This window comes from Hypanus sabinus, chromosome 24 (assembly GCF_030144855.1).
Source record: "Hypanus sabinus isolate sHypSab1 chromosome 24, sHypSab1.hap1, whole genome shotgun sequence".
In the NCBI taxonomy this organism is placed as follows: domain Eukaryota; kingdom Metazoa; phylum Chordata; class Chondrichthyes; order Myliobatiformes; family Dasyatidae; genus Hypanus; species Hypanus sabinus.
This window is the reverse complement of record NC_082729.1, coordinates 20,819,811-20,840,068: the sequence shown is the minus strand read 5'-3', so window position 1 is coordinate 20,840,068 and position 20,258 is coordinate 20,819,811.

Here is a 20,258-nt window from a genome sequence, read left to right as displayed (position 1 = left end):
AGAACTCATACTTATTTGGAAAAACGAATAGGTATCTTGTAGAAAGTATAAATTCTCATAAACTGAATTGGTGTATGCATATACAGTACATATACATACACATATATGCATACTCCGTTGAGAACGAACTTTGCCTGCACCCTGGCGTGCCACAGCTGCCTATTTCGTTGCTGTCGCTTAGAGGTCCTCTGCCCAGTGACTGCTGCAGCCAAAGAAAGACATTGGCCGTTGCCACTGTAACTACACTGAACAGAGCATCTCCATCAGTGCACTTTTCAATCAATCTCTGTCGCTCTCTCTCCCTCACCTCCTCCACTTTCATTCTCTTCCTCTCTTACACACACACACACACACACACACACACACACACACACACACACACACACACACACACACACACACACACACAAACACACATACACACACACATTCGTGCTGCTCCACGGTCACCACTTCTGGATGACGTGTATTCAAGGTGACGTGTATTCGTGTTCATGAACCACAGCCACTCCGGTATATTGCCTGTAACCACCTTCTGGGTGCAGGGAACATGTTTGACAATTGGGGTAGATTTTCCTGCTGACAAACTGTACGGCGCTTACTGGGACTATCTTCAACGAGAAATAATCACAATACCATTATTTCCCCCTGTGAATTATTCAAACCTCTGCTTAAATCAGTGGCCAGCTAAGGTGGTCGTAATCATTTAGAGAGGTACAGTGCACAATGCAGGGAGGTAACTCTGCGGATTTATATTGGTCCGAACACATTTGATATATTCGTATTGTCTTTGCCCATAGCAGCATCTTAAAAAAAGTGGTGTGCAGACTGGGAGAGTCTTGTGAAAATACTCATGAATGAAGCCTGACCAGAAAGACTTGACGTATGAGGAGCGTTTGATGTCTCTAGCGTGTACTCCATCGATATCAGAATGATAAGGTTGTGGCTCATTGCAACGGACCTGATTTACTCATTGTTTACCAGTAGGACTAGAATGGACGCGGAGAAAATGTTTCTATTAGTTGCAGAGTCTAATATCCCTGAACACCGCCGCACAATAAAGAGAATAAAATTGAGTAGAATTTCTTTAGCCAGAAGGAGATGAACCAGTGGATAAAGTTGCCGAACACGGAGTGCCGAAGACAAGTCAGAGAGTTTCAGGAAATTTTGTGTGCTTGCAAAGACTAGTAAATTTCTAAAAATGTACCGTGGAGAGCTGTCTGACTGTCATTGAATGGCGGATTACAGTGGATAATCGGCATGGACTAATTCTGCATGTAGCCATCACTGATCCTATCAGAGACAATCTACAGTCCCCTGTACTGTCAATGTGGAGTCTTTTGCTGGATGTAGAATAACATGTATACACAGCTGGATTTAAAACTTCACTTGCAGCGACATCTTAATAACAGAGCAGCGGAAAAGCTGGATTCCGAGTTAAAAAGAGTTACATATAAATAATCCAAAATAATCCCAGCAGAATACTGAGGTTGGAGCATCGCTGATAAATGTACCGTCATTGAACTCGGGACCGATGTGGAAGCGATATTGCCCGAAATGCTTACGCAAAACCTCTGCCCAGCATGTGCCCCCTAGAACACTATGAAACGACCACTGATGCTGAAGAGTAAGATGATGGATTTCCTGAGGATTTTCAGCTCTGAATCCTCGACTTTCACACAATAACCCCGGCCCCGGAGAGCCCGCCTCAATCGGCTGGCCGATAGAACACACCTGGCTGTGAGAGTGTTGAGAAACAAAATGAGAATAAATGTAGCACAAGGTTTTCATGCGAAGTGCAATATTTCAAGTGGTCTCAGGCACTACATAATACCAGGGAACATCGTTAATAATGTAGATATGTCCAAAAAAGATCACCTAAAGTGCTCTCTATGCAGAGCCCACGATCGCATTCGCCATTCTCTCGGTGCAATATTTTCTCTTCAGTTTCTCACAACAAATGATTACAAATCGATTAAAAGTGAAGGGGACCGGAAGCCACGTAGAAAGGGAGATGTTTGTATATTCCACCACAGTCAAGTGCCAGCAGACAGGTGTAATGGACAGAAACGAATCTTTAAGATGAAACACTCAAGTCCATTTCAACAGGATTTGATAGTTTCCAAGGGGTCGGCCGCTGCCATTCCCATCAGGTAAAGAGTGACACAGATGGAAAGACCGCACTTTCCTGGGGACAGAATCACACTACAAGAAAGAGGAAGCAGATCAGAGGATTTGCCGATCAGCCCTGAGATAAAGCAACGTCCTCAGAAGTCCAGCATTGTTGCAAGTGAATGACAATGTAAGCAAAACTGCAGAGACTGGAACTAAGAACTATAAACTAGAAGTATTGGAAACAATGATTAAATCTCCAATACCTGCGGAAAGAGAAATGTTATTAACCATCTTTAGCACTCACCTGAAGCAACAGTAGAAGAAAATTAGAGCAGCGGTAGGTTACCAGAACGCTGGCGATCGTCGCCCAATTCATTATGATATTGGGCGACGCACGCTGAATTCTGTTTTTTTTTTAAACACTCATTTATCTGCTATGCAAGCACTTATGTATTTGAACGTTAAATATACCTGATCAATATCTTTGGCTCACTAGCAGGAATCACAGAGATTTTGTCAACTCAATCAAAATTAAAAATTTATTACAATAGAAACAATCACCAAAACTGTCCGAATCCTGACGAACTTGAATCGCTCACGATATGCAGAAGAATTTCATTAGGCAAGGAACCACAACGACCGAGCAAAGAGTGGTTGTAATGCTCTCACCCCCTGAAATACACCCTGCTGCACGAAGGAATGAAAGACATTGAAAATACCGTGCTAATTATATTACGTCAAGTTGAATAAAAGTGATAAATTCTAAGTGAACCTGAAATCCAAATGAGACACTGGCAAAACAAAGTGAAAAATCACAGCTAGACCAAAATCAAATAATTAGATAAGCTAAAAGATAAGCTCTCCAATGAACATTGCATACTCGCAAGGTACTACTGAGGAAACACAGGCCACATACAAACTCACAAAAATATCTTTTTTTCAAAAAAAATGACCGCCGGTTGCTCGAGATTAGCTGTCTAACACAGTAGCTGTACGGTGTTCCGAAGATTCAGGGCAAAATATTCTTTACACTTCAGTATTAAATGACTGTCCGTTTATTTTGTCTCCAAGTCGCCGTGCATTTCTCCCTACTTGGGAAGTGAACTCATCTCCTATCATGTCAAGGCCACTTGGGCCTGAATATGCATGAATGAGATCATCACTTATACTTCGGAGCTCAGATAAAAACAGATCAAAAGATCGTGCTTCCTTGTTAGAGCACACTTCAAATATCACAAAATAGTCCTTTAGACTTCTACCGATGCTGCTATATCTTTTTATTTCAGTAAATGCGCCTTAAAAATGTTCTCGGAATTCCAAATGTGTCCTCACCCAGCAACCTGTGCAACTGCAGCAAAATTCACAACATGTCGTTTCCTTCTCTATTAATTGTTTGGAATCCCTATATAATTATATAATATATGCAGCAGAGCACTAGGGCCTTCCGAATTTAACTCATTTCCTGTTGTTCCTCATCAGCGATTCAGAGATGCCTAGTTTCGAGCATATCCACACAGAAACGATTTCTCAGAAAGTCAACATTCATCATCAGAGACCCGTCATGCCTTCTTCTTGTTGCTGTCATCAGGCAAGAATTACTGGACATTGATGATCTACGCAATAAGGCTCAGCAACATCTTCATTCATAATATAAACAGGTTCTCGACATGATTGAAAAAAGTGTAATCGTAGGTTGGGGAATATTCAGCACTATTCACAAAATATACACTATTTTGTTTATTTTATTGTGTAAATTATATATAATTTATTTTAATTTAAGCTCATGGTGTTCGGCACGTCTGAATGTACGTTGCTACTTCCTTAAAGCGCAGTTGTGTTTTGGTTGTGTATGAGCCAGGTAATAAACCCGAAATTTGGATAACTACCCGCTTTTGGTTTATCTTACCAGATTGCGACATCACACACTTCCCTGCAATGTCACATTATAGAATCATGATCTCGTCACCACAACACGCTAGACAACTCATCTTCGCAATATCAGGACACTTGAAACCAATTTAATTTTTCAATGTACTTCATGTAATTTGGTGCGCAGAACAGTCAGAGAGAGTCACCACTAATTAGCACCATCCACACGAAAAATATCAAATTTTTCCACTTTGTGTTTCTCTTCTGTAAACAGCTTTCAATCCTGATCATTTTAAATCCGAGAAGAACTCAAGGAGTAATATGAGATGAAGGTAAATTCGGTGATCAAAATAGATCGATGTGCAAAATTTCAAATTTCATGTCTCAAAGTTCAAAGTAAAATAGCGTCACCATACACTGCCCTGAGATTCATTTTCTTCTGTGCATTCACAGGAGATGCAAAGAAAACTCAATGTATCAGTGCAATGTTTTCACAAAACTATAGGCGGACAAACAATCACTATTCCAGAGAGACAAACTGTGCAGATACAAAATGCTAAAATTAATAACTCTTACCACAAGGATAAATCACAAATTATCCATCCAAATCTCGTCCTGTTCTTTGTTTACAGGCTACATATACTATTGCAACATCATGCATCTCGCTACTCGTTGCCAATCACTTAAATAATCACAATATACTTATAGAATTACTTACAGATTACTTGCAGAAGAGCAGAAAGAATATCTAAAAGGTATGAAGAGGATGTAAAGAACAACTGAGAATAGAACTGGGAGGGGGGATCAGAAGACTTTCATGTTGTTATATTGACTGGCAAAGTACATTTGAATTTGACACAAACTCCGGGTTAGAGAAGTTCTTAATATATATAAACTACGCCCAATACTTGTGAGATTACGACATTTTATGAAGAATTAGCGTACTATGATCAACCTATCTATAAATAAGCAAATAAGAACGACCACTATTAGCAAAGTGAAGCACGGCATTTTTCAGATCGACTCTCTAAGCCCATTGTCAATTTGTCTAACTTTTAGGACTCTTCTTAAATTGACTGAATCGGACGAAATTAGAGCAGGAAATCAGAAATAACCGAATCAATTATACTTCGACACGCCGTCTATACATGCATGATTTTAAATTCATCAGTAAAGCCAAAGCAATTAGTCACATAGGAGAACTATATACAAAAGATATAAACACGATGTCTGTACTAGATAAATGCAGGACATCATACATAAAAAAGCATAATTGACCTAGTAGAATTCAACACGGAGCAGCAGGCTGGATACAATGCAACTGGTGGCTGAATATGAAACAGATATTAATTTGGGACATCAATAAGCAAATAAAACAGATCATAGTGCAAAACATGGAAAACTTTCGACTGAATATAATTGGATTAAGAAAATCTGCCAAACAGAGCTCAATAGTAAAAATAACGAAAAAGCAATAAACACTTCTTCTATAAGCAGAGTAATGTGTTCTATAGGCGTCATATCGTGGATCTTGGTCCGAACCAATCTGGAAAATTTACAAAGAAAATTAACAACGGAAAGGACAGCTTTTTGAAAAAGTACATACACTCGAATGCACACAGATTAACACTGCCTAGAAAGCAGAAAGAATAAGAATAATTGGATTCCAAACCTAGACAAGAGTCTGATATGAATTCTAATTCTGTATTTTCATCAGCGAAAACGCAATTCAGGATTCCAAACGGGCATGGGCAATTCCGACAAGAGGTATGCACTTAAATGCAAGCACAACAGAGAAATATGAAGTAACTCACATTATTGAATTTAGCCGCTGGAAGGACATGACCCTCCGTGGAAGACATCCCCACGATCTGAACAGACTCGATATCGACAAGGAAATGTTAAAAGCCTGGCTCAGACTTGGAGACCTCTCCCAAAAATTGAGTGGTTCTTTGTGGCAATGCAGAACCAGGTGATTAACACAAAAAGAAAGCAAAAATACTGCTAAGAGAACCAACAAATTCAAGGCGATAAATTCAGAAAATGCTGAGAGGAACCACAAGCAATCCAGCACATTCCAGGATCCTGCAACAGCTTAAGTCAGTCTGATTACTTACACGGGCACAATCAAGTGTCAAACATCATTCTTTAAAATATTTCCTTTAAATGCAAACAAAGCCTTACTATAAATGCTAGTTTGAGCCAGTTTTAAAGTTGCAGCCTCACATATTAAACTATGGCTAATCCATTGTTGAAGACAGGACAATCCATAATAACAGCCTAGATATGATATTACAGGATAAAGAAACAAGAACAACTTACACAATCAATAACTTGTTTATTCATTCAATTTGAGGAAGTTTGTGTGAAATAATTGGAAAACATGTGGTATGTTTGTTTTGATATAGAGAAGAAGCTTAATTGATTTGCACTTCCTCTTATTTAGACAACAACCTGATCATGGTAAACACATACTTTGCTCCATTTATCAGTTCCTCTCTGAATTTCCCCCGTGTCAGTCCGTAGACGTACGTGTTGCTGTGGGAACTTAGAAACACTAGCATCAAATTCAATTTCTGCTAGTTATCGGAGTATTCGAATTTCTCAACTACAGAAACTTTTTGATTGTCACTGCTTGTTCGTAGATTGTTATTTCAGAAACTGAAAGCAAGTTGACAATAAAGGAGTTGTGATATTGTCAAACACTGATGCAAAAGGGCTACAATGGAAGGTGTGGCTGCAAGATGCCGTACTTGTAATCTGTAGGGTGAACCAGGCTATGTGTACACGAATATTTGTCATCTTGAATACTTACCCAGAAGAGCGACTTGGTGGTCATGAAGCAGCATTAATGTGTGTGTGTGTGTGTGTGTGTGTGTGTGTGTGTGTGTGTGTTATCTCTGCTATGAAGTTCCTGACCATTCATTTCACGTATATGTACTTGTGCTTTTCACTGTAAACTCTCCCGAGATGTCCTGATTTTGTACTAATCCATATTATGCCCATATTGTCTACCACTCTAGAGAAAATAGTATGATTCTTAGCAGAATGTCTTAATCCCTAGCATATGTTCTTATCACCTTTGATATAAGTCATCTCTGCATATTAATTCTGAGCATTATCTCGGTAAACGTCTGAACCTGAGTCAAATTGCAGTCCCAGTACTGCAGAGATTGCAATGCCTTGCCAAATGCTCCAACTGCCTGCTTGCTCATAGTGTAAGGCTTACAAGCTCCTGTAACATTTGCGATTATCTTACTTGCGATCCGATTGGCCTTCTTTGCTAACAATCGTCTAAGTCAATGTTGAGTTTATTGTCATATGCATTGAGAACCTTACTTACAGCAATCACAGGCGCATAGAGTATTGTACAATACAACGTAGTACTTGAATTTCGGACCATAATGATGTGCCGATCTTTTAAACTACTCCAAAGTCAATCTAACCATTGTCTGCACCATACCGCTCCAGTTTTCTTCCATCCGTGTGCCCAGCTCAGGATTCCATCAATTCCGACAATGATTCTGTCTCTCACGCCAACTGTGGCAATTCAATACATTCACCGGCAACTCTCTGAATAAAACGAACTTTCCTCTGATATACCCCACAGGCCTCCATACTTTGCAGTAAAACCCTTAAAATTATGCCCCTTCGAGTTTGCCGAATACATATTAAATACACATCATTCACACGGGAAATAAAACATAAATTACACAAAAATATGCAACAGGAAACATAATTACCTGTCTCCTGCAAAAATGCTATCCCTTTCTCTCAATTCCTCCGCCTCCATCGCATCTGCTCTCAGGATGAGGCCTTTCATTCTTGGACGAAGGGAAACCCCTTTCTTTAAAAAAGGAAGACATCAACTCTTCCCTCCATCGTGTCTCCCGTATTTCACGCAGCTCTGCCCTCACCCCATACCCCCGCCAGCCCATCAGGGATAGAGTCCCCCTGGTTCTCACCGATCACCCTACCAGTCCACAGATCCAACGTATAATCCTCCGTAACTTCCTCCACCTCCTACGTGATCCCACCACCAACCACATCTTCCCCTCCCCCCCCCCCCGCCACTCTCGGCTTTCCGCAGGGATCGCTCACTATGCGACTGTCTTGTCCATTCATCCCCCCCCCCATCCCTCCCCACCGACCTCCCTCCAGGTACTCATCCCTGCAAACGGAAGAAGTGCTGCACCTGCCCCCACACTTCTTCCCTCACCACCATCCCAGGCCCCCAGACAGTCCTTTCAGGTGAGGCACCACTTCACCTGCGAGTCAACTGGGGTGATATACTGTATCCGGTGCTCCCGATGTGGCCATTTATACATTGGGGAGACCCACCGCAGACTGGGAGACCGTTTCGCCGAACACAGGCGCTCGGTCCTCCAGCAGTGACGGGATCTCCCTGTGGCCACACACTTCAATTCCACAGACCACTCCCACTCCGACATGTCTGTCCATGGCCTTCTCTACCGTCAAGATGAGGCCACACGCAGGTCGTTGGAGCAAAACCTTATCTCCCGCCTCGGCAGCCTCCTTCCTGCCAGCATGAACATCCAACTCACTGACTTCCGTTGATACCCCTGCCCCCCACCCTTACCCCCATCCCTATCTATTATTTTTGTCTGGTTCTCTTTCTCTCTCTTTTTCCCCCCTCACTATAATCTCTCCCCCCAGCCCTATCTTTCTTTCTTTTATTTCCCATAATTCTCCACCTTCCCCCAGCCCATTTCCCTCCAGCCTATCACTTCCCAGCTCTCTACTTTATCCCTCCCCCCCCCCACTTCTTATCCCTCCTCGACCATCCCATGCTACTTCACTCACGATGAAGGGTTTCGGCTCGAAACGTCGTTATTACCCCCTCTCATAGATGCTGTCTGGCCTGCTGAGTTCTGCCAGCATTTTGTGGTTTTTTTAATAATTTGAGCGAAGTTATATTTCTTTCTACTGAAGCATGGTGAAAGCGGCTACCGTATCGCCACAATGCCGTCGTGTTTCGGGTTGTGCAGGTTGGCCCATGGACAAAATTATTGAAAGGCAATCCGCCTTCTGGAAACGCAATTGCCAAAATCAGCATTATTTTCTCATTTCCCAGAATCAGCAGCGGCTGAATATATGCTGAGAAATTCTATACCTGTATCGAATTCTAAAAGCGAAATATTTTGGACGGTTGGAGTTGTCCACTGTATTTACCAACTACAGACATATCCGTGAGTATGTGTAGCATGTTAAAGCTATGTTATTTTCACAAAAGTAACTGATGCTGACATAATCTGTTTGTTTAAGAGACGGTAACAAATTAAGGTAATGAATATTATCACGAAGTCAGTGGAGAATAGTTTTTTTGTGTGTGTATATCAGGGCTGCTTATGATGTATCAAATCAAACTGTATGTCGCGGCTACGGTTTACAGTTAACAGGAGTTGCTGCCTCTGATCAGGATGGCATATCTTCTAATGCACCGCATAGAGGCCATTTACTATCCCGTTCTAGCCTGCATTGGAGTGCCAGGTAAAAGGAGATAAAGCCCTCTGCAGTTCTGCAAGTAGAAATGTTTCCCTCGCTGCTTCATTTCTAAATTCGAGACTTTAATTTCAACCGGAGAAAGGCAGAATCTTAAACGTTCTCTATCGTTCAATCCGGCAGGATTAGAGTGATGTATTTAATAAATTCAATTGCTTTTGTACATCGGTCTATTTTGATCACCGAGTTTACTTTCACCTCATATTAATGCTTATTTGTTGAGTTCCTCTCGGATTTAAAATGCTCAGGATTGAAAGCTGGTTACGGAACCGAAACACAAAGTGGGAAAGCTGGGTATTTTTTGTGTGGATGGTGCTAATTAGTGGTATACCACTCTGACTGTTCTTGTTCTTCGCATCAAATTGTTCAGCGGTTACATGAATTCCCTTGTCGAATTAAACTGGTTCTAAGTGTCCTTATAATGCGAAGATGGTTAGAATGGCGTATTGTGGTGACGAAATAATGATTCTCTAATATGACATTGCGGGGAATATGGCGTTTCGCACTCCGGTAAGATAAAGCAAAAGCGGATTGTTATCCAAAAAAAGTTTATTGCCCGTCTCATACAAAACCAAAACACAACTGCGCTTTAAAGAAGCAGCAACGTATATTCAGACGAGCCGAACTAGATAAGCTTAAATGAAGATAAATTATATATAATATATACCACAAAATAAATAGATATTACATTAGTGTAAGCTACGATTAATACTTTCCAACGTAAGATTATGCTTTTTCAATTAATTTGAGAACTTGATTACATTATGAATGAAGATGTTGCTGAGCTTTAATGCATAGATCATCACTGTCCAATACTTCCTGCATGATGACAGCAACAAGAAGAAGGCATGATGAGTCTCTGATGATGAATGTCGCCTTCCTGCGAAATCGCTTCTGTGTGGATGTGCTCGATAGAGGGGACCTCTGAATCCCCGATGACGAGTAACAGGAGGCAATAAGTAAAATTTTGAAGGTCCTAGTGCTCTGCTGCACGTATCATATAATTTTACACGTATTCCTAACAAATAATAGGAAGGAAAACGACATGTTGTGTACGGGTTGTTTATGGGAGATTTTGTTGCATTTGTACGGGTTGCTGGTGAGGACACATTAGGAATCGCGTGAACAGTTTTAAGGAGCCTTTACTAAAATAAAAGGACATAGCAGCATCGGAGGAAGTCTGAAGGACTAGTTTCTGAGGTCTAGGGTATGTTATAGCAAGAAAGATATATGGGGAGAAGGCAGGAACGGGGTACTGATAGTGGATGATCAGCCATGATTACATTGAATGGCGGTGCTGGCTTGAGGGGCCGAAGGGCCTACTCCTGCACCTATTGTCTATTGACTATTGTATATTGAAATCTCGATATTTTTATCTGTTTTAACTGAGTTCCCAAGTAATGACCAAATTCATGCCTATACAGGCGCAAGTGACCTCGACAAATAGAGGATGAGAAGATTTCACATATGGATACAAAATAAATGCCCAGTTATTTATTAATAAAGTGCCAAGATTATTTTGCCCTGATTTTCAGGTGCACCGTATGACTATGTCGTTAGACAGCTAATCTGTAACAACCAGGGGTCGATTTTGTTTTGTCCGTTTCTTATTTGAATTTTAGGATCTCTTTGAATTCACCAGTATTATTCTACTTGGGGTAATTTAATTAGTACGTTAGTTTCAATGTCCTGCATTCCGTGCAGCAAGGTCTATTTCAGGGGCTGGGAGCATGTCAACCCTTCTTTGCTCGGTCGCTGTGATTCCCTGTCTGGTGAAGTTCAGACCGAATTCTTCTGTGTATTCTGAGAGATTCAAGTTCTTCTGCTCTCTGTTAGTTTTGATGGTTGTTTTTTTTGTAATAAATCTTCTATTTTGTTTCAGTTGCTAAAGTCTCTGCGATTCCTGCTAGTGACCCATCGCGTATATTCATATTCAACGTTCTTATACATAAGTATTTGCCTAGCAGATAAATGAGTCTTTAAAAAAAATAGAGACCAACGTGCATCACCCAAGATCATAATGAATTGCGGGACGATCGTCAACGTTCTGGTAGCTTACTGCTGCTCTAATATTCTTCTACTGTTGCTTCCGCTGAATGCTAAAGACGAAAGTTTTCATTTCCCTTCCGATGGTCTTGGAGACCTAATCATTCTTTGCATACTTCCGGTTTATATTTCCTACTTCTAGTCTCTACAGTTTTGTTTAAATTGTCATTCATTTGCAGCAATGCTGGAATTCTGTGAGCGTCGCTTTGGCTTAGTACTGATCAGCAAAGCCTCTGAACCCTGTTCTCTTTCTTGTAGTGAACGTGGCGGCGATTGTGATTCTGTCCCGGGGAAAATGCGGCCTCACCAACTGTGTCACTCGCTACTTGGTGGGAATGGCAGCGGCCGATCTCCTGGTCGTTATAACGAATCCAGTGTTGAAGTGGACACGTGTGTTTCACTTTAAAGACTCTTTTCTGTCCATTACTCCCGTCTGCAGGCTCTTGACCGTTGCGGAATATGCAAGCAACTTCCTTTCTGTCTGGCTGACGGTCGCCTTCACCTTTGATCGATTTGTGGCCATTTGTTGTGAGAAAATGAAGACAAAATATTGCACCGAGAAGACGGCGAATGTGGTCATAGGGATTGCGTGTGTTTTGGGCTCCGCAGAGAGCGCACCTTGGTTTTACTTGTTTGAACACATCTATATTATTAACAATGTTCCTTGGTACTGTGCACTGTCTGAGACCTTCTTGGCCTCCATCTCATGGGGCGCATTTGAAATGTTGCACTTTATATTAACCCCTTGTGCTCCATTTTTTCTCATTTTGTTGCTCAACGCTCTAACGGCCAGGCGTATTCTATCGGCCAGCCGACTGAGGCGAGCGCTCCGGGCCCGCAGCCATTGTGAGAATATCGAGGATGCAGAGCTGAAAAACAGAAGGAAATCCATCATCTTACTCTTCAGCATCAGTGGTAGTTTTATACTGTTCTGGTGTGCACATGTTGGGCTGAGGTTTTACGTACGCATTTCGGGCAATGTCGTTTATATGGCCACATCAAACCCGCTTTTCATCCCGGCACATTTATCAACGATGCTGCAACTCCTCAGTACCTGCACAAACACGTGGATTTATGCAGTGACTCAGCGTGAGTTCAGGGTGCAGTTGCTCTGCGCAGTGATGTACCCAGTCAAAGTGATCTTCCAGTTATGTAAATAAGTTAGCAATATCAATCCGCAGTCACAACCATTGTTCTTGCCTCTGTATGAAATGTTCTTAGAAGTAAGTTTAATGCCACAAGACCACAGATTACCATAGATCTCAAAACTTTTTTATCTGAGGCAATTTCGGTGCACCCGGCTGATTATACTGGACTTTACCTCCGGCAGTCCGTTCACTCATGCTTCATCGAGATGGAATCTGATCATGTCCTATTGCCAGCAGCAGATTTTACTCTTCAACTATTCGGTTCACGAATCAATCATCAAAACCGTAAGCGCTGCAGATTAGCAAAATTGACATTCTGATCGCTTGCCACTAAGGTGCATTTTGGTTGTTTTTCCTTTGTTCTAATTCTATTTTGTTCTGGTAAAAGTTTTCTATTAGTTGCTTGTAACACTGTTTCTCCCTAAATTCTGCTTCTCCGCTGCTCTGTTATTATGATGCTGCTGCAAAGGAAGGTTTAAATCCAACTGTGTATACATGCTATTCTGTATCCGACGATACACTCCACATTGACTGAGGGTCAGAACGGATTATTTCACAGGAGACTGTAGATTGTCACAAATACGATCATATAACCGTCATATAACCGTATAACCATTTAACAATTACAGCACGGAAACAGGCCATCTCGGCCCTTCTAGTCCATGCCGAACGCTTACTCTCACCTAGTCCCACCTACCTGCACTCAGCCCATAACCCTCCATTCCTTTCCTGTCCATATACCTGTCCAAATTTTTTAATGACAAAATCGAACCTGCCTCTACCACTTCTACTGGAAGCTCGTTCCAGAGAGCTACCACTCTCTAAGTAAAGAAGCTCCCCCTCGTGTTACCCTTAAACTTTTGCCCCTTAACTCTCAACTCATGTCCTCTTGTTTGAATCTCCCCTACTCTCAATGGAAAAAGCCTATCCACGTTAACTCTATCTATCCCCCTCATAATTTTAAATACCTCTATCAAGTCCCCCCATCAACTTTCTACGCTCCAAAGAATAAAGACCTAACTGGTTCAACCTTTCACTGTAACTTAGGTGCTGAAACCCAGGTAACATTCTAATAAATCTTCTCTGTACTCTCTCTATTTTGTTGACATCTTTTCTATATTTCGGTGACCAGAACTGTACACAATATTCCAAATTTGGCCTCACCAATGCCTTGTACAATTTTAACATTACATCCCAACTCCTATACTCAATGCTCTGATTTATAAAGGTCAGCATACCAAAAGCTTTCTTCACCACCCTAACCACATGAGACTTCACCTTCAGGGAACTATGCACCATTATTCGTAGATCACTCTGTTCTACTGCATTCTTCAATAAATTCTTCAATAAATTCTTCATTTACCATGCATGTCCTATTTTGATTAGTCCTACCAAAATGTAGCACCTCACACTTATCAGCATTAAATTCAATCTGCCATCTTTCAGCCCACTCTTCTAACTGGCCTAAACCTCTCTGCAAGCTTTGAAAACCTACTTCATTCTCCACAACGCCACCTATCTTAGTATCACCTGCATACTTACTAATCCAATTTACCACCCAATCATCCAGATCATTAATGTATATGACAAAGAACTTTGAACCCAGTACAAACGCCTGAGGCACACCACTAGTCACCGGCCTCCAACCTGACAAGCGGTTATCCACCACTACTCTCTGACACCTCACATCCAGCCACTATTGAATCTATTTTACTACTTCAATATTAATACCTAACGATTGAACCTTCCTAACTAACCTTCCATGTAGAACCTTGACAAAGGGCTTACTGAAGTCCATATAGTCAACATCCACTGCTTTACCCTCGCCAACTTTCCTAGTAACCTCTGCAAAAAATTCAATAAGATTTGTCAAACATGACATGATCACTGATGTATACGTGCAGAATTACTACATGACGATTATCGAGTCTGATCCGCCATTCACTGATAGTCGGACTGCTCCCCACCGTACAGTTTTAGAAAGTTGCTAGTCTTAGCTGGCACATAAAATGTCCCGAAATTCTCTGACTCGGCTTCAATACCCCGTATTGGGCAACATATTCCACTGATTCAGCTCCGAATTCTCTTCACTTTTGTTTGACAGTGAAGTCTCTTTATTGTGCGGCTGGGTTCAGGGACATTAGACTCTCCAACTAATAGAAACATTCTCTCCGCGTCTATTCTAGTCCTACCGGTAACGATGAATAAATCTGGTCAGTTGCAGTGAGAGACATTATCATTCTGAAATGTGTGGATAACAGGCTAGAGACATCAAATGCTCCTCTTAAGTCAAATCTTTCATGCCAGGCTTCATTCATGAGTATTTCCACAAGACTCCCTGTCTGCAGAACATTTTATAAAATACAGGCGAAGCATTCCAAATGTGGTCAGGCCAATGCCTTATAAATCCACAGAAGTTCATTCTTGCTTTCTGCACTATTCCTCGCTAAATGAGTTCTGCCATTTATATGGCGATTGGTTTAAGTAGATGTTTGAATAATTCACAGGGAGAAATAATTGTAACCTGGAGATGGTACCACTGAGCGCTTTACAGTATGTTAGCAGAAAGTTCTGCCCCAATTGTCAATCATGAACCTTGCATCAGGACTGAAGATTTCGAATAGAGACGCTTGCTTCATCTGCCCATCAACCCCTACCTCTCCTGTTGCGCCGCATCTTACCAATCATATTTTTATACCAGTGATCTCCAAAACTGCAACAAAAGTCAAATCTGTCTAATCCCGATAAAGATACTCCAATTCAGTATTGGCACCATCGGTTTTAGGCACATACAAACAGGCATTTAACAAATAAACGCTGATTTTCGCACAAATTCTCCGATAACATATTTTATCCGTATTTTAGTTTGCTGCCTGGCATCATGTTAATATTCCTCCTTCTCAAGTTAGATGCATAAGGCAGAAAATACATTAAGTAGATTCTCTATTCCCGTACACCACCTTCTAAAAGCAAATACCTGTGTTCTTTAGCACTGTATCTGTACATGTGTGGGTATCTACTCACTGTCCACTTTATTAAGTATCATAAGACCATAAGACGATAAGATATAGGGACAGAATTCGACCATTTGGCTCGTCGGGTTTTCTCCGTAATTTCATCACGGCTGATCCATTTCCCTCTCAGCCCCAATCTCTTGCCTTCTCTCCGTATTTCTCGTGCCTGAGTAATTAAGAATATATGAACTTCTGCTTTAAATATACGTAAAGGCTTAGCCTCCACAGTCGTCTGTGACAACAGTTTCCACAGATTCAGTATTCCCTGGTTCAAGAAATTCCTTCTCATCGCAATCCTAAGAGGAAGCTCCTCTTTTCTCCTTCTAGACAATCCCACCATGGGAAATATCTTCTCCACATCATTTCTATCACCGGCTTTCATTGTTTCATAGGTTTCAGTTCTGTCACCCTTTAACCATTCTCGTGAATACAGCCCCAGAACCATCCAACCCTCTTCATATGACAAGCCGTACAACCCTGGACTCATTTTCGTGAACCTCTTTTGAACGCTCTCCAGTGCCGGCACATCCTTTCTAGGATGAGGCCCAAATCTGCTCATAATATTCAAAGTGAGGCCTCACCAGTGCTTTGTACGGCCTCAACATTACATCCTTGTTTTAATATTCTCGTCTTCTTGAAATGAATGCCAACATCGCATTTACCTCCTCACCACAGACTCAGTCTGCAAATTAACCTTTAGGGAATGCTGCTCGATGACTCCCGAGACCCTTTGCGCATCGCAGTTTTTGAATTTTCCCTCCATTTAAAATATAGTCGACCATATCATTTCTTCCACCAAAGTGTAGGACCATAAACTTCCATCTGCCACTTATTTACCTATTATCCTAATCTAGGTCCTTCTCTCGTCTCTCCACTTCCTTCAAAAGTACCTCCCTCGGCACCTATCTTGGTATGGTTTGCAAACGTTGTAATAAAACTGTTACCGACGAGACGCACCCAACCATGCCAGCTTCCGAGATCTAAACGCTCTAACACTCCGGAGTACCAATAGCTAGCGTGGCCACTTTAAGTGCTTAGGACCTCCCGTTAATTTATAATCATGTTTTGGGTTCCTAGAATAGAGTAGTTAAGGAACACATGAACATAGTTTCACTGCTCAATCGTAGGCCTCTCAGAATGCTACCGCATGACAGAGAATGACTTTATTCTGCACAATGAAACTCCGAAAGATCCTCCCCATTTTCTGTCCTGGAAAGATCCCACACCATGCCCTGTTCCTTCAGTTTCATCAAGAGGACATGGACACAATCACGCGGGAACGCTGGAGAAGTATTGGGCATGTGATGAGAAGAGATATCAAGTCCATCATCAAAAAAGCACTTCATTGGACTCCTGAAAGGCGAAGGAAACGCGGGAGGCCCATGACAGTCTGGCGACGTAGCAGAGAGTCGGAAATGAGGACCCTGAACCACACCTGGAGTACAATAGGGAAGATGACGAAATACAAACAGAGATGGAGGAACTTCAGTGCTGCCCTAAAAATCGGCGGCGTAGCAGGCACTAAATAACTAACTAACGTTAAGGCGAACAGTGCAGAAAATGGCAAGAGAAACTAGAAACAAACCATCACTTTACAGGACCCTACAGCAGTTTGACTCCATCTGATTACTTACATGGGCACAATCAAGTGGAAAACGTCATTGACTAAGGTTCTGCTTTAAAATACAAACATATAGAAGACAGTAAAGTCATTACGAATAGTATTAAGCAATGAGGCTTACAACGCATTACTAATGAATATGTTCAGAGAGCCATAATACTAAACACTGGTAGGACATTGCGAAAGCTCAGAGCAATTGAGAAATGAGTGTGCTTGGTTAATCCCGCACCTCAGGTCTTACCAGCTTGTGCCTCTCGATTTTTAGGTTCTGCCCTCTAGTTCTGGATGCCCCCAACATAGGAAATATTCTCCCCATATCCACCCTACCAAGTCCTTTTAACATTCGAATAGTCCACTAGAATAGTCCGAAAGTTCCTAGCAATTGACAAATGAACATGTTTGGCTACGCCAGGACCCACGATTTGAATAAGAACAAGAAGAACAAAAACAAGAACAAGAACAAGAAGAAAAATAAGGAAGAGTCGAACGCCCGGCACAGAGTTGGAGACCTCTTCACACAAACAGATGGGTTGCTTAAGGCAATATAGGACCAGGTGGTTAACACAAAATTATCAAAAATATATAATAAAGGACCAACAGATGAAGATAAATGTAGAAAATGCCAAGAAAGACCAGAAACAATCCACACTCTGCAGCATCCTGTAGCAGTTTAACTCAATCTGATTACTTACACAGACACAACCAAGTGGCAAACATCATTTGCCAAAATCTTCCTTTAAAATACAAAGGATATCATACCTTACTATCAATACAAGCTGATCCAGTTTTAGAGTCAGGATCCCTCAGATTAAACCACGTCTGATCTGTTATTGTGAAAGAGCAGTCTATATTAACCATCGGAGTATAACAATACAGGATAAATAAGCAAGGAAAACTTACTTCGTAGATACAGTTATTCCAAACACACATAACATACAGAAATCAATAAGTAAAAAACACCAGGAATATACTGAATTAAAAGAGAAAATTGCAAGACTTTGGAACATGAACAGAGTTTACATTGTTCCAGTAGTAACATCTGCAACTGGTATCATTCCAAAATCACTACATAATAGCATTAAATGATTAGGGCTTCAAAGTAATATCCATTTAAATCTTCAGAAAGCCATATTAAAAAAACTGCACTAGAATAGTCCGAAAGTAGCAACTGAAACATGAGGGTACTCGGCTATGTTCGCACATCAGGGTTTACGTGTTTGAGCTAAAGAAAATGGTTTTGCAACAACAACAATAATAATAACAATAAGAGATAAAGGAATAAATAAATAGGCAGATAAGGAAATATACAATAGGTAAATGTATAAAAAGATAAATAAATGAATGTATAGATTGCTAGATAGGTACTGAGTACACGAGATATAGATTTTCAGTTTAGATATGCGATGAGTGAAGTTATCCACTCTGGTTCAGGAGCCTGGTGGTTGAAGGGTAATAACTGTTCCTGAAACTAAGGTTCCTCGGCTTCCTTCCCGACGCAATGGCAGGAAGAGAACATAGCCTGGATGGTGGGGTGATGGGGGGGTCGTTCCTGATAAAAATTGCAGTAAATTGTAGGGTTCTTAAGAAAATTCAGATGCACTTCAGGATGTCACACTCCCACTTACCGAATTAAAATTGTATTATTGATTCAAAAAAAGTCAACTATTTTCCATGATGAGTTAATAAAGAGAAAAGAATGGCTTCCATCTCTTGCATTTTTGTGAAGCTGTGGGAGTGAAGCTGGACTCGGAGTCGTTTACGCCCACTGGCCCACAATTTGTATGCCCAGCATCATGTGCCAATCTCTATCGATCCTACTCATTAACTCTTGAGGTTTATGCCTTTGTTCGTGTGCAATTTTTGATTGATTCCATTGTTTCTTTGTTCCATTGTAAAAACCTGAAAGAAAGTCAATCTCAGGGCAGTAAATAGTCTACGTATTTTGATAATAAATTTATATTGAACTCTGAGCCTTGGCCCCTAACCTTCTTCGCCTTGACGATTGAAATCCTCGTCTACATCCTTTCATGAATTGCGGGAAACCTGCTTCATGAACCACGGAAGCCACCACTTCATTGCTCCTGTCACGCAGGAACGAGTCCCACCTCCGTTCTTCTCAGTCAGATTGACCGCCAAGGGTCAGGTAAATGTGCCCTTTCCAACACGCCTCACACCCGCCACTGCCCACTCCCAACAAGCTGCGTCATGGAAATATAATTGTCTACTGAGGTGTGACCTGTTGCCGGAATAATGTTTCAAACGGGTGAGAGAGGAAACCTTACAGCCCACAACTCCAATAGGCAGACCGCGGGCCGGGTTCGGACCACGAGAACCAAATGACTGGGCGCGCCGACCCATTGGCACTTACGTGAACGCACCTGTCTGAACATGTAAATAAAGCTCGCGCTGCTCTAATTTATTTTAACCTCATCCCACACCGTACACTTGACCTAGGCCCCCGTAGAGCGCGCGACATTCACGAGAGAAAGTTGCACTTTACACGTCTGCGGGAGCATTGCGTGAAGAACGAAATGCGGGAGGATCCAGTGATGAAGGATTTCCTGACAAGCCTGGCAGAAAACTTCATGGAATGATTTGAAAGCTCCCCTAAACTCTCAGGTGACGTCCTTCTCTTCCCGTTCTCCGTTTCGGCTGAAGGCCAGTGGACTGCAGAAGCCAAAAGGCTGGTGCCTTCCATAGATGAGGCAACTTTTCAGATGGAGGTCTTGGAAATGGGAATATCTGATTTTCTGAAAGCACAACACAAGGACGCTGGGGTGAGTGACATTTGGATCAACGTGGTTCCCAAAGCTCTATTCAAAACCACGCGAGCTATTGCAATGCTGATACTCACACTGTTCCCCTCCACGTACATATGTGAGTCATCGTTTTCTTAAACGAACTCTATCAAGAACCAGGAGA